General features: G+C 50.5%; 1 protein-coding gene across 1 annotated transcript in view; it reads left to right on the forward strand.

The window, feature by feature from the left end:
• LOC144485960 (putative flap endonuclease 1 homolog) overlaps positions 1-13,544 on the forward strand; it is a 79,642-nt gene that overhangs the window by 11,431 nt on the left and 54,667 nt on the right. The window lies entirely within an intron of this gene.

Consider the following 13,544-nt stretch of genomic DNA (forward strand, 5'->3'; position numbering starts at 1 on the left):
GCCTTTGCGTGCCCTTCCTGCACTGAAACGTCGCTCTGTTTCCGGCGATTTGTAGCTGGTAGTTTCTGCTGCAGTATTTCACACTGAGGCTGCTGGTTACCGGACATGTGAGGAGTTCAAGCAGGAGGTGGCCACTCGGCCCCTCTGATACTGTGCAGTCTGATCATGGCTGATCCTCTGGCGCAGTCCTCCCTCCCTCAATTCTCTTACTTCCCTCAGTGTCAATCTCTGTGCTGACTGTTCAGAGTGCGTGAAGCTTCCCAGCGCTCTGTGGGAGAGAATTCCACAGATTCACAATCCTCTGAGTTAAGCAATTTCTCCTCCTCTCAGGAAATGTTCTCACCTCCATCCTGAGACTTGGTGGATCTGTCCCCTGTGTAGTTGGGAAGTGTCTCTCAGAGTCCATCCTATCAGACCCCTCACCAGCGATCGATGTTGTCGTGAAATCATCCTCTCATTCTTCAACCCCGGAGGATGGAGGCCCGGCCTACCCCATCTGGTCTCACCAGACAGCCCCGTCATCCCAGGAACCAGTCCGGTGATCCTCTGTTCAACTCCTTCTGGAGCAGCGTGTGAACCGGAGTCTAGTCCCTGTGACCTGGCATCAGTGAGGGGGAGGCGATGGCCCAGTGGTATTATCACCACACTATTAATCCAGAAACTCAGCTAATGTTCTGGGGACCCGGGTTCGAATCCCACCGCGGCAGATGGTGGAATTTGAATTCAATAAAAAATATCTGGAATTAAGAATCTACTGATGACCATGAAACCATTGTCGATTGTTGCAAAAACCCATCTGGGTCAATAATGTCCTTTAGGGAAGGAAATCTGCCGACCTTACCCAGTCTGGCCTACATGTGACTCCAGAGCCACAGCAATGCGGTTGACTCTCAACTGCCCTCCAAGGGCAACTAGGGATGGGCAATAAATGCTGGCCCAGCCAGCGACGCCCATGTCCCACAAATGAATATAACAAAAATTCTGTGGAATTCATTGCCGCAGAAGGCTGTGGAGGCCAGGTCATTGAGTGTCTTTAAGACAGAGATAGATGGGTTCCTGATTAATAAGGGGATCAGGGGTTATGGGGAGAAGGCAGGAGAATGGGGATGAGAAAAATATCAGCCCTGATTGAATGGCGGAGCAGACTCGATGGGCCGAGTGGCCTAGTTCTGCTCCTATACCTTATGGTCTTATTATCATCCAGAATGTTCAGAGAAACTTCCATTTCCAGAACACCTTCCACCAGCTGCGGATATTGCAAAGTGCTGGCCAATCAGTGACTTGCTTGTTGAACTGTACTCGCTGCTGTGATGTACAGACCAGTGTTGGGGCAACAACTATTCACAATCAAATCAGAATCTACATCAATGATGTGGATGGAGAGAGTGAATGTTTGTAGCTAAATTTGCCGATGGCACCTTGGAGGGATCACATCTGGAATGCCGGGGACAGGATTTGAAAAGGATATAACTGTGTTTGAAGCAGTTCAGGGAAGGTTCGCCGGACTCATTCGGGAATGAAAGGGTTATCCTGTGAAGAAAGGTTGACCTTTGGAGTTTAGAAGATTGAGAGGTGATGGTATTGAAACGTACAAGATCCTGAGAGGATTGGACAGGGAGAGGGTGTTTCCTCTTGTGGGGGAGACTAGAACCAGGGACAAAGCTTCAAAATAAGAGCTCTCCCTTTTAGGATGGAGATGATTTCTCTCAGAGTCGTTACTCTGTGGCATTCACTTCCCCAGAGAGCAGTGGGAGCTGGGTCAGCGAATACGCTCCAGACTGTCGGACAGATGTCTGATTGACAAGAGGGTCAGAGGGTACTGGGACAATGAGGAAAGAAGAGTTGAGGCTCAGTCACAACAGCCATGCCCTTATCAGATGGGGTAGCAGATTTGAGGGGCTGAATGGCCTCCTGCTTGTAGTTGGTATGTTAATATGTTTAATTTACACTCCCACAAACAGCAGTGTGATAATGAGCAGCTAATCTGTTTATAAAGATGCTCCGGTTTTCTCCCACAGTCCCAAGATGTGCAGGGTAGGGGGATTGGCCTTGTTAGTGCGCGATGTGATTGGGATAGTATGGAGGGTGGGCCCCTGAGTGGCATGCTCTTTCAGAGAGTCAGTACAGACTCAATGGGCCGAATGGCCTCTTCCTGCACTGTTGGGTTCTGAGACTCTCTGACAGGCAGTGAAAGGCCTGGATGGACCGAGAGTCCCTCGGCACCCTCATCTCCCTCCACCTCCCCAGCCCCTCCGCCTCAGCCCAGAGTCCTGGTCTGCTCCACATGTACCAGTGAGAGGGGCTGCGTGATGCAGAGGCTACAGCCTGACGGGGGAGGACCTGAGGCTGGTCACCACATTACTGTTCCCCTGGAGAGGTCAGCAATCTTCCTCCACCTCCTCCGAGGCAACCCAGACTCGGGGACACCTCACTGGAGTGTGGCTGAGAAAAGGACACATTCCCACCCTGAACACTAACACTTTGTGTATCTCTCCTCTGAGAGTTCTTTAATATATTCACAAACACTTGTAGCTGTTTCGTTCTGTGTTTGTAAACCACAGAATACAAGAAATGATTTTGATTTATTATTGTCACGTGTTAGTATGCAATGAAAAGTATTGTTTCTTGCGCGCTATACAGACAAAGCATACCGTTCATAGAGAAGGAAATGAGATTGCAGAATGTAGTGTTACAAATAGGAGCAGGAATGGACCACTCGGCCCATCAAACCAGCTCCACCATTCAGTTAGACAGTGACTAGTTATCGAGCTCAGTATCCTCGTCCTTCACAATGCCCACGTCCCTGACACACGGAAAGTGTGCTAACACTGAACAAAGAACAATACAGCACAGGAACAGGCCCTTCGGCCCTCCAAGCCCGTGCCGCTCCCTGGTCAAAACTAGACCATTCTTTTGTATCCCTCCATTCCCACTCCGTTCATATGGCTGTCTAGATAAGTCTTAAACGTTCCCAGTGTGTCCGCCTCCACCACCTTGCCCGGCAGCGCATTCCAGGCCCCCACCACCCTCTGTGTAAAATATGTCCTTCTAATATCCGTGTTAAACCTCCCCCCCCCTCACCTTGAACCTATGACCCCTCGTGAACGTCACCACCGACCCGGGGAAAAGCTTCCCACCGTTCACCCTATCTATGCCTTTCATAATTTTATACACCTCTATTAAGTCTCCCCTCATCCTCCGTCTTTCCAGGGAGAACAACCCCAGTTTACCCAATCTCTCCTCATAACTAAGCCCCTTCATACCAGGCAACATCCTGGTAAACCTCCTCTGTACTCTCTCCAAAGCCTCCACGTCCTTCTGGTAGTGTGGCGACCAGAACTGGACGCAGTATTCCAAATGCGGCCGAACCAACGTTCTATACAACTGCAACATCAGACCCCAACTTTTATACTCTAAGCCCCGTCCTATAAAGGCAAGCATGCCATATGCCTTCTTCACCACCTTCTCCACCTGTGACGTCACCTTCAAGGATCTGTGGACTTGTACACCCAGGTCCCTCTGCGTTTCTACACCCTTTATGGTTCTGCCATTTATCATATAGCTCCTCCCTACATTATTTCTACCAAAATGCATCACTTCGCATTTATCAGGATTGAACTCCATCTGCCATTTCTTTGCCCACATTTTGCTTTACACAGACACACTGACCGAGTTTCCCCCGGCCTCTGGAGCAGACAATTCCAAAGACTCACGGCCCTCTTGAGTGAAGAGATTCCTCCTCATCCTCCCCTCTCCTTCCCCGGGGGGCAAACAGCAGCCTATCCCCTCCTGACCTTCTGTCCTGCTCTCTCTGATTGGCTGCTGGAGCTTGGTGTGTGGGTCTGCCACGCCATCTTCCAGGTTTCCCAGCGGAAAACACATAACCTTCTTCACCAAATATTCTTCCAGACACCTCGCTGTGTGAGCGGCAGCATGAGCCACCATGTGAGTCCGACAGATCGCACCCCCCCCCCCCCTGCCCCCCACACCCCCCCCCCTCCCACCACCCTAGGGCTAGGGGTGAAGCAGGACAGTCTGGATGGAGTTTGAGCCAGCTGTAGGTTAGTCCAGTATAGTGCCTGCCATACCTGCACCCTCTCCAAAGCCCCTGCTACACTCCTGAGACACCGATATCTGTGTGGGAAAATTCCCCTCCAATTCAATTTTCAAGTTTGCTGACGACACCACCGTAGTGGGTCGGATCTCAAACAATGACGAGACAGAGTACAGGAATGAGATAGAGAATCTGGTGAACTGGTGCGGCAACAATAATCTCTCCCTCAATGTCAACAAAACGAAGGAGATTGTCATCGACTTCAGGAAGCGTAAAGGAGAACATGCCCCTGTCTACATCAACAGGGACAAAGTAGAAAGGGTCGAGAGCTTCAAGTTTTTAGGTGTCCAGATCACTAACAACCTGTCCTGGTCCCCCCATGCCGACACTATAGTTAAGAAAGCCCACCAACACCTCTAGGTTCTCAGAAGACTAAGGAAATTTGGCATGTCAGCTACAACTCTCACCAACTTTTACAGATGCACCATAGAAAGCATTCTCTCTGGTTGTATCACAGCTTGGTATGGCTCCTGCTCTGCCCAAGACTGCAATAAACTACAAAAGGTCATGAATGTAGCCCAATCCATCACGCAAACCAGCCTCCCATTCATTGACTCTGTCTACACTTCCCGCTGCCTCAGCAAAGCAGCCAGCATAATTAAGGACCCCACGCATCCTGGACATTCTCTCTTCCACTTTCTTCCGTCGGGAAAAAGATACAAAAGTCTGAGGTCACGTACCAACCGACTCAAGAACAGCTTCTTCCCTGCTGCTGTCAGACTTTTGAATGGACCTACCTTGCATTAAGTTGATCTTTCTCTACACCCTAGCTATGACTGTAACACTACATTCTGCACTCTCTCCTTTCCTTCTCGATGAACAGTATGCTTTGTCTATACAGCGCGCAAGAAACAATACTTTTCACTGTATGTTAATACACGTGACAATAATAAATCAAATCTAACCAGGGGCCCTGACCCAGGCCCATTCCTGTCCCTGGGTATAGAGCAGGTGGTGTAGGTGGTGGGGGGAGGGGGGGGGCGGTCATTCTGGACACGTCTTCCATCTTTCACCATGACACAGAGGCTGTGTGGCACCACGGGGCGTGAGCTCCCAGTGTTCGCGGAGAGAGCTGTCACCAGTCGATGGCGTAAGAAGTTTAACAACACCAGGTTAAAGTCCAACAGGTTTATTTGGTAGCAAAAGCCTACCAAATAAACCTGTTGGACTTTAACCTGGTGTTGTTAAACGCTTCTCGGCCTTTTGGCTAAGATCAAGTGTAGTTATGCGGATGCTGCACTTGGTTGAGGTCATTGGGTTGAATTTAAGCTTCACATGTTTCATATGAAGCAATTTTTTAAAGCGGCATCTCGACCTTTTGGCTAAGATGCAAATGAGATCAAGCCTTGGAGGAGGAATTCTCCGCCTTCTCCAATCAGCTTGGCTCATGTAGATCAGGCCCAAGACAGGGTAGAGGATTGCATGCCCTGTCTTGTCAGCCTGGATCGGAAATGTCTCAACTTGTTGAGACTCTGAATTGGACTTGATTTGATTGAATTGGAAAAGTATAAAAACGAAAAAAAAACTTCTTACTGTGTTTACCCCAGTCCAACGCCGGCATCTCCACATCATGACCAGTAGATGGCAGCATCGTTCCACAGGAACACGGCCCAATCTGGAGACTGGGAAAGATGCTGCTCTGAAACCACTGAGCTGGAACTGCGGACCCCGGGGAGCAGCGAGCAGTCTGAGACCACCCCCATTCACAAAGCAACTGCCTAAAAACACCCTCATCAGTGACAAATATCACACTGCTTTCTCACTGTGAAATCACACAGATTGCTGACACTTCAATTCAACTCAACGGACAATTCACAGCACGAACAAGGATTTTGGATTTATTATTGTCACCTGTATTAACATAGTGAAAAGTATTGTTTCTTGCGCGCTATACAGACAAAGCATACCGTTCATAGAGAAGGAAAGGAGGGAGCGCAGAATGTAGTGTTACAGTCACAGCTAGGGTGTAGAGAAAGATGAAGAAGGATGGAGACAGATATCCTGAATTTACAAACTTTACGAGAGAGGATGTTCATTCGGAAATCTCTCACAAACTGATGCTCCATCTCAGTTGATGGGAGAGAATGGGGAGGGATTGAAGCTGATCAGATGACAAGGTTGTCTTGTGTGTTTGTGGCAATTCAGATAGAGCACAGTGGAGGGGGCGGGGGAGAGGGGGGGACCGAGGGGAGGGGGGGTGACATCACGTGAGGGCCCAGAGTGAAGCTCCCAATATGTTCCTCTTTGCGTTCTGTTATCAGAGGGCGGCACAGCGGTTAGCGCTGCTGCTTCACAGCTCCAGGGACCCAGGTTCGATTCCCGGCTTGGGTCACTGTCTGTGCGGAGTCTGCACATTCTCCCCGTGTCTGCGCGGGTTTTCTCCGGGTGCTCTGATTTCCTCCCACAGTCTGAAAGACGTGCTGGTTCGGGTGCATTCACCATGGTAATCACAAACACACATCCATATTGCACCCGGATTTGTCCTGACTGAAACAGCGCCGTGCACCCCACTAAATCACCCCGCTTCACCGATGTTGGCAGAGGGAGAAATATTGCCGAGGACACAGGGAAGAACTCACACAGTCTCCCTCAAAATCGCACCCGCAGTACTGACCCTCTGACAGTGCGGCACTCCCTCAGCACTGACCCTCTGACAGTGCAGCACTCCCTCAGCACTGACCCTCTGACAGTGCGGCACTCCCTCAGCACTGACCCTCTGACAGTGCGGCACTCCCTCAGCACTGACCCTCTGACAGTGCGGCACTCCCTCAGCACTGACCCTCTGACAGTGCAGCACTCCCTCAGTACTGACCCTCTGACAGTGCAGCACTCCCTCAGCACTGACCCTCTGACAGTGCGGCACTCCCTCAGTACTGACCCTCTGACAATGCGGCACTCCCTCAGTACTGACCCTCTGACAGTGCATCAGTCCCTCAGTACTGACCCTCTGACAGTGCGGCACTCCCTCAGTACTGACCCTCTGACAGTGCGGCACTCGCTCAGTACTGACCCTCTGACAGTGTGGCACCCCCTCAGTACGGCCCATTTCACAGTGGGGCACTCACTCAGTACTGGCCCTCTGACAGTGCGGCACTCCCTCAGCACTGACCCTCTGACAGTGCGGCACTCCCTCAGTACTGACCCTCTGACAGTGCAGCACTCCCTCAGTACTGACCCTCTGACAGTGCGGCACTCCCTCAGCTCTGACCCTCTGACAGTGCGGCACTCCCTCAGTACTGAACCTCCGACAGTGCGGCACTCCCTCAGCACTGACCCTCTGACAGTGCGGCACTCCCTCAGTACTGATCCTCTGACAGTGCAGCACTCCGTGTAGAGTGAGCTTTACTCTGTATCTAACCCCGTGCTGTACCTGTCCTGGCAGTGTTTGATGGGGACAGTGTAGAGGGAGCTTTACTCTGTATCTAACCCCGTGCTGTACCTGTCCTGGGAGTGTTTGATGGGGGACAGTGTAGAGGGAGCTTTACTCTGTATCTAACCCCGTGCTGTACCTGTCCTGGGAGTGTTTGATGGGGGACAGTTTAGAGGGAGCTCTACTCTGTATCTAACCCCGTGCTGTACCTGTCCTGGGAATACATAGAACATAGAACAGTACAGCACAGAACAGGCCCTTCGGCCCACGATGTTGTGCCGAGCTTTATCTGAAACCAAGATCAAGCTATCCCACTCCCTATCATCCTGGTGTGCTCCATGTGCCTATCCAAATGTTTGATTGTCCGAAGACAAACACGGGACACGGCGGACAGAGTACCCTTCGTCGTCCAGTACTTCCCCGGAGTGGAGAAGCTACGACATCTTCTCTGGAGCCTTCAACATGTCACTGATGAAGACGAACATCGCGGCAAGGCCATCCCCACTCCCCCACCTCTTGCCTTCAAACAACCGCACAACCTCAAACAGACCATTGTCCCCAGCAAACTAGTAAGAAGTTTAACAACACCAGGTTAAAGTCCAACAGGTTTATTTGGTAGCAAAAGCCACACAAGCTTTCGGAGCTCTAAGCCCCTTCTTCAGGTGAGTGGGAATTCTGTTCACAAACAGAGCTTATAAAGACACAGACTCAATGGGAATGCGAATACTTACAACTAATCAAGTCTTTAAGAAACAAAACAGTGTGAGTGGAGAGAGCATCAAGACAGGCTAAAAAGATGTGTATTGTCTCCAGACAAGACAGCCAGTGAAACTCTGCAGGTCCACGCAACTGTGGGAGTTACAAATAGTGTGACATGAACCCAATATCCCGGTTGAGGCCGTCCTCGTGTGTGCGGAACTTGGCTATCAGTTTCTGCTCAGCGACTCTGCGCTGTCGTGTGTCGCGAAGGCCGCCTTGGAGAACGCTTACCCGAATATCAGAGGCCGAATGCTCTCTCTATTCACATTGTTTTGTTTCTTAAAGACTTGATTAGTTGTAAGTATTCGCATTCCAACCATTATTCATGTAAATTGAGTCTGTGTCTTTATAAGTTCTGTTTGTGAACAGAATTCCCACTCACCTGAAGAAGGGGCTTAGAGCTCCGAAAGCTTGTGTGGCTTTTGCTACCAAATAAACCTGTTGGACTTTAACCTGGTGTTGTTAAACTTCTTACTGTGTTTACCCCAGTCCAACGCCGGCATCTCCACATCATGCCCAGCAAACTACCCAGCCTTCAGGAGAACAGTGACCATGACACCACGCAACCCTGCCACAGCAACCCCTGCAAGACGTGCCGGATCATCGACACAGATGCCATCATCTCACGTGAGAACACCATCCACCAGGTACACGGTACATACTCTTGCAACTCGGCCAACGTTGTCTACCTGATACGCTGCAAGAAAGGATGTCCCGAGGCATGGTACATTGGGGAAACCATGCAGACGCTACGACAATGGATGAATGAACACCGCTCGACAATCACCAGGCAAGACTGTTCTCTTCCTGTTGGGGAGCACTTCAGCGGTCACGGGCATTCAGCCTCTGATCTTCGGGTAAGCGTTCTCCAAGGCGGCCTTCGCGACACACGACAGCGCAGAGTCGCTGAGCAGAAACTGATAGCCAAGTTCCGCACACATGAGGACGGCCTCAACCGGGATATTGGGTTCATGTCACACTATCTGTAACCCCCACAACTTGCCTGGGCTTGCAAAATCTCACTAACTGTTCTGTCTGGAGACAATACACATCTCTTTAACCTGTGCCTAATGCTCCCTCCACTCACATTGTCTGTACCTTTAAGACTTGATTACCTGTAAAGACTCGCATTCCAACCATTATCTTGTAAATTGAGTTTGTGTCTTTATATGCCCTGTTTGTGAACACAACTCCCACTCACCTGATGATGGAGCAGTGCTCCGAAAACGTGTGGCTTGTGGCTTGTGCTACCAAATAAACCTGTTGGACTTTAACCTGGTGTTGTGAGACTTCTTACTGTGTTTACCCCAGTCCAACACTGGCATCTCCACATCATGGCTACCATAGACACCGCAAACTGCCGGCTCCAAGTGGAGAGGATCTCCAAGAACATGGCGCATATCGACACAGACATCAAGTTTCTTAAAGATGCAAGAAAGCAGACAAGATACCGAAAGGACTACAGATCACGAACCCACTCAGGTCAACCCATAACACAGACTACGCTGAGAGACTTTGCCGTCGCACCTCTCTCACCCTCCTCAACCACCTCATACACCAACTCTACAGCAAACGCCGCAGCCTGGAAACCAAGATCGAATCCATATTCTCAACTTGCGCTCAGGACGCAGACCAGCTGCGAAACTCTGCCAAGCAGACGAGACAAAGGAACTACACCATCTACATGCACACCAAGAACAGGAAACTTGAGAAACTCGGCATCACCACCAGCAGCAACCAAGCCTCCCCCGGTACCACAGTAGAAAACAGTCCCACTGCAGGGAAGTCCATTGTCAACTTGTCCGACTACACACTTCAACCAGATGAAATCGAAGCTCTCGGCCGAGGGCTCAATTTCTGCCCCACCACCAAAATAGACCCCATCAGTCTCGCAGCGGACACAGAGGAATTCATCAGGCGAATGAGGCTGAGGGAGTTCTTCCACAAACCCCAAGAGGCCAACAGCGAACACAATGAGACAGCCAATGAACCAGAACAGCCGACAGAGAGATCCGCAGTGCATCCGAAGAGGAAAGAGTCGAATTGGACTCCTCCGGAAGGCCGCTGCCCTCGACTTGACATGTATGCCCAAGCCGTCAGGAGGTGCGTCAACACCAAATTCATCAGCCGCACTCACAAGACAGCCCCGAACATCACCCAAGCACAACGCAACGCCATCCACGCTCTCAAGACCAACCGCAACATTGTCATCAAACCAGCAGACAAAGGAGGGGCCATCGTCATACTGAACAGAACGGATTACTGCAAAGACGTGTACCGACAACTCAACAACGAGGAACACTACAGACAGTTACCTGCAGATCCGACCAAAGAACACACCCGTCAACTCAACACTCTGATCAAAACCTTTGATCCGGACCTTCAGAGCACCCTCCGTGCTCTCATCCCACGTACTCCCCGCGTTGGAGATCTCTACTGCCTCCCGATGATACACAAGGCAAACACACCCGGCCGTCCCATCGTATCGGGCAATGGGACCCTGTGCGAGAACCTCTCCGGCTATGTCGAGGGCATCCTGAAACCCATTGTACAAAGAAACCCCAGCTTTTGTTGCGACACTACGGACTTCCTACAGAAACTCAACGCACATGGAGCAGCTAAACCCAGGAGCACTCCTCGTCACAATGGATGTCTCGGCACTCTACACCAGCATCCCCCACGATGATGGCATTGCTGCAACGGCCTCAGTGCTCAGCGCCGACAACTGCCAGTTTCCAGATGCAATTTTACAACTCATCCGCTTCATCCTGGACCACAATATCTTCACCTTCAACAACCAGTTCTTCATCCAGACACACAGAACAGCCATGGGGACAAAATTCGCACCTCAATATGCCAACATCTTCATGCACAGGTTCGAACAAGACTTCTTCACCGCACAGGACCTTCAACCAACGCTATACACTAGATACATCGATGACATTTTCTTCCTTTGGACTCATGGTGAACAATCACTGAAACAACTCTATGATGACATCAACAAGTTCCATCCCACCATCAGACTCACCATGGACTACTCTCCGGAATCGGCTGCATTCTTGGACACACGCATCTCCATCAAGGACGGTCACCTCAGCACCTCACTGTACCGCAAACCCACAGATAACCTCACGATGCTCCACTTCTCCAGCTTCCACCCTAAACACGTTAAAGAAGCCATCCCCTACGGACAAGCCCTCCGTATACACAGGATCTGCTCGGATGAGGACATAGAACATAGAACATAGAACATTACAGCGCAGAACAGGCCCTTCGGCCCACGATGTTGCACCGACCAGTTAAAAAAAAAAACTGTGACCCTCCAACCTAAACCAATTTCTTTTCGTCCATGAACCTATCTACGGATCTCTTAAACGCCCCCAAACTAGGCGCATTTACTACTGATGCTGGCAGGGCATTCCAATCCCTCACCACCCTCTGGGTAAAGAACCTACCCCTGACATCGGTTCTATAACTACCCCCCCTCAATTTAAAGCCATGCCCCCTCGTGCTGGATTTCTCCATCAGAGGAAAAAGGCTATCACTATCCACCCTATCTAAACCTCTAATCATCTTATATGTTTCAATAAGATCCCCTCTTAGCCGCCGCCTTTCCAGCGAAAACAATCCCAAATCCCTCAGCCTCTCCTCATAGGATCTCCCCTCCATACCAGGCAACATCCTGGTAAACCTCCTCTGCACCCTCTCCAAGGCCTCCACATCCTTCCTGTAATGTGGGGACCAGAACTGCACACAGTACTCCAAGTGCGGCCGCACCAGAGTTGTGTACAGTTGCAACATAACGCTACGACTCCTAAATTCAATCCCCCTACCAATAAACGCCAAGACACCATATGCCTTCTTAACAACCTTATCTACTTGATTCCCAACTTTCAGGGATCTATGCACACATACACCTAGATCCCTCTGCTCCTCCACACTATTCAAAGTCCTCCCGTTAGCCCTATACTCAACACATCTGTTATTCCTACCAAAGTGAATTACCTCACACTTCTCCGCATTAAACTCCATCCGCCACCTCTCGGCCCAACTTTGCAACCTGTCTAAGTCTTCCTGCAAACTACGACACCCTTCCTCACTGTCTACCACACCACCGACTTTGGTGTCATCAGCAAATTTGCTAATCCACCCAACAGGATCGCAACAGACACCTCCAGACGCTGAAAGATGCCCTCATAAGAACAGGATATGGCGCTCGACTCATCGATCAACAGTTCCGACGCGCCACAGCGAAAAACCGCACCGACCTCCTCAGAAGACAAACACGGGACACGGTGGACAGAGTACCCTTCGTCGTCCAGTACTTCCCCGGAGCGGAGAAGCTACGGCATCTCCTCCGGGGCCTTCAACATGTCATCGATGAAGACAAACATCTCGCCAAGGCCAGCCCCACACCCCCACTTCTTGCCTTCAAACAACCACACAACCTCAAACAGACCATTGTCCGCAGCAAACTACCCAGCCTTCAGGAGAACAGTGACCACGGCACCACACAACCCTGTCACAGCAACCTCTGCAAGACGTGCCGGATCATCGACACGGATGCCATCATCTCACTTGAGAACACCACCCACCAGGTACACGGTACATACTCTTGCAACTCAGCCAACGTTGTCTACCTGATACGCTGCAGGAAAGGATGTCCCGAGGCATGGTACATTGGGGAGACCATGCAGACGATACGACAACGGATGAATGAACACCGCTTGACAATCACCAGGCAAGACTGTTCTCTTCCTGTTGGGGAGCATTTCAGCGGTCACGGGCATTCAGCCTCTGATATTCGGGTAAGCGTTCTCCAAGGCGGCCTTCACGACACACGACAGCGCAGAGTCGCTGAGCAGAAACTGATAGCCAAGTTCCGCACACACGAGGACGGCCTCAACCGGGATCTTGGGTTCATGTCACACTATCTGTAACTCCCACAACTTGCCTGGACTTGCAAAATCTCACTAACTGTCCTGGCTGGAGACAATACACATCTCTTTAACCTGTGCTTAACCCTCTCTCCACTCACATTGTCTGCACTGTAAAGACTTGATTACCTGTAAAGACTCGCATTCCAACCATTATTTTGTAAATTGAGTTTGTGTCTATATATGCCCTGTTTGTGAACAGAACTCCCACTCACCTGATGAAGGAGCAGCGCTCTGAAGGCTCGTGGATTGTGCTACCAAATAAACCTGTTGGACTTTAACCTGGTGTTGTGAGACTTCTTACTGTGCCCACCCCAGTCCAACGCCGGCATCTCCACATCAATGTTTGATGGGGGACAGTGTA

Source organism: Mustelus asterias, unplaced genomic scaffold, assembly GCF_964213995.1.
Source record: "Mustelus asterias unplaced genomic scaffold, sMusAst1.hap1.1 HAP1_SCAFFOLD_253, whole genome shotgun sequence".
NCBI lineage: Eukaryota > Metazoa > Chordata > Chondrichthyes > Carcharhiniformes > Triakidae > Mustelus > Mustelus asterias.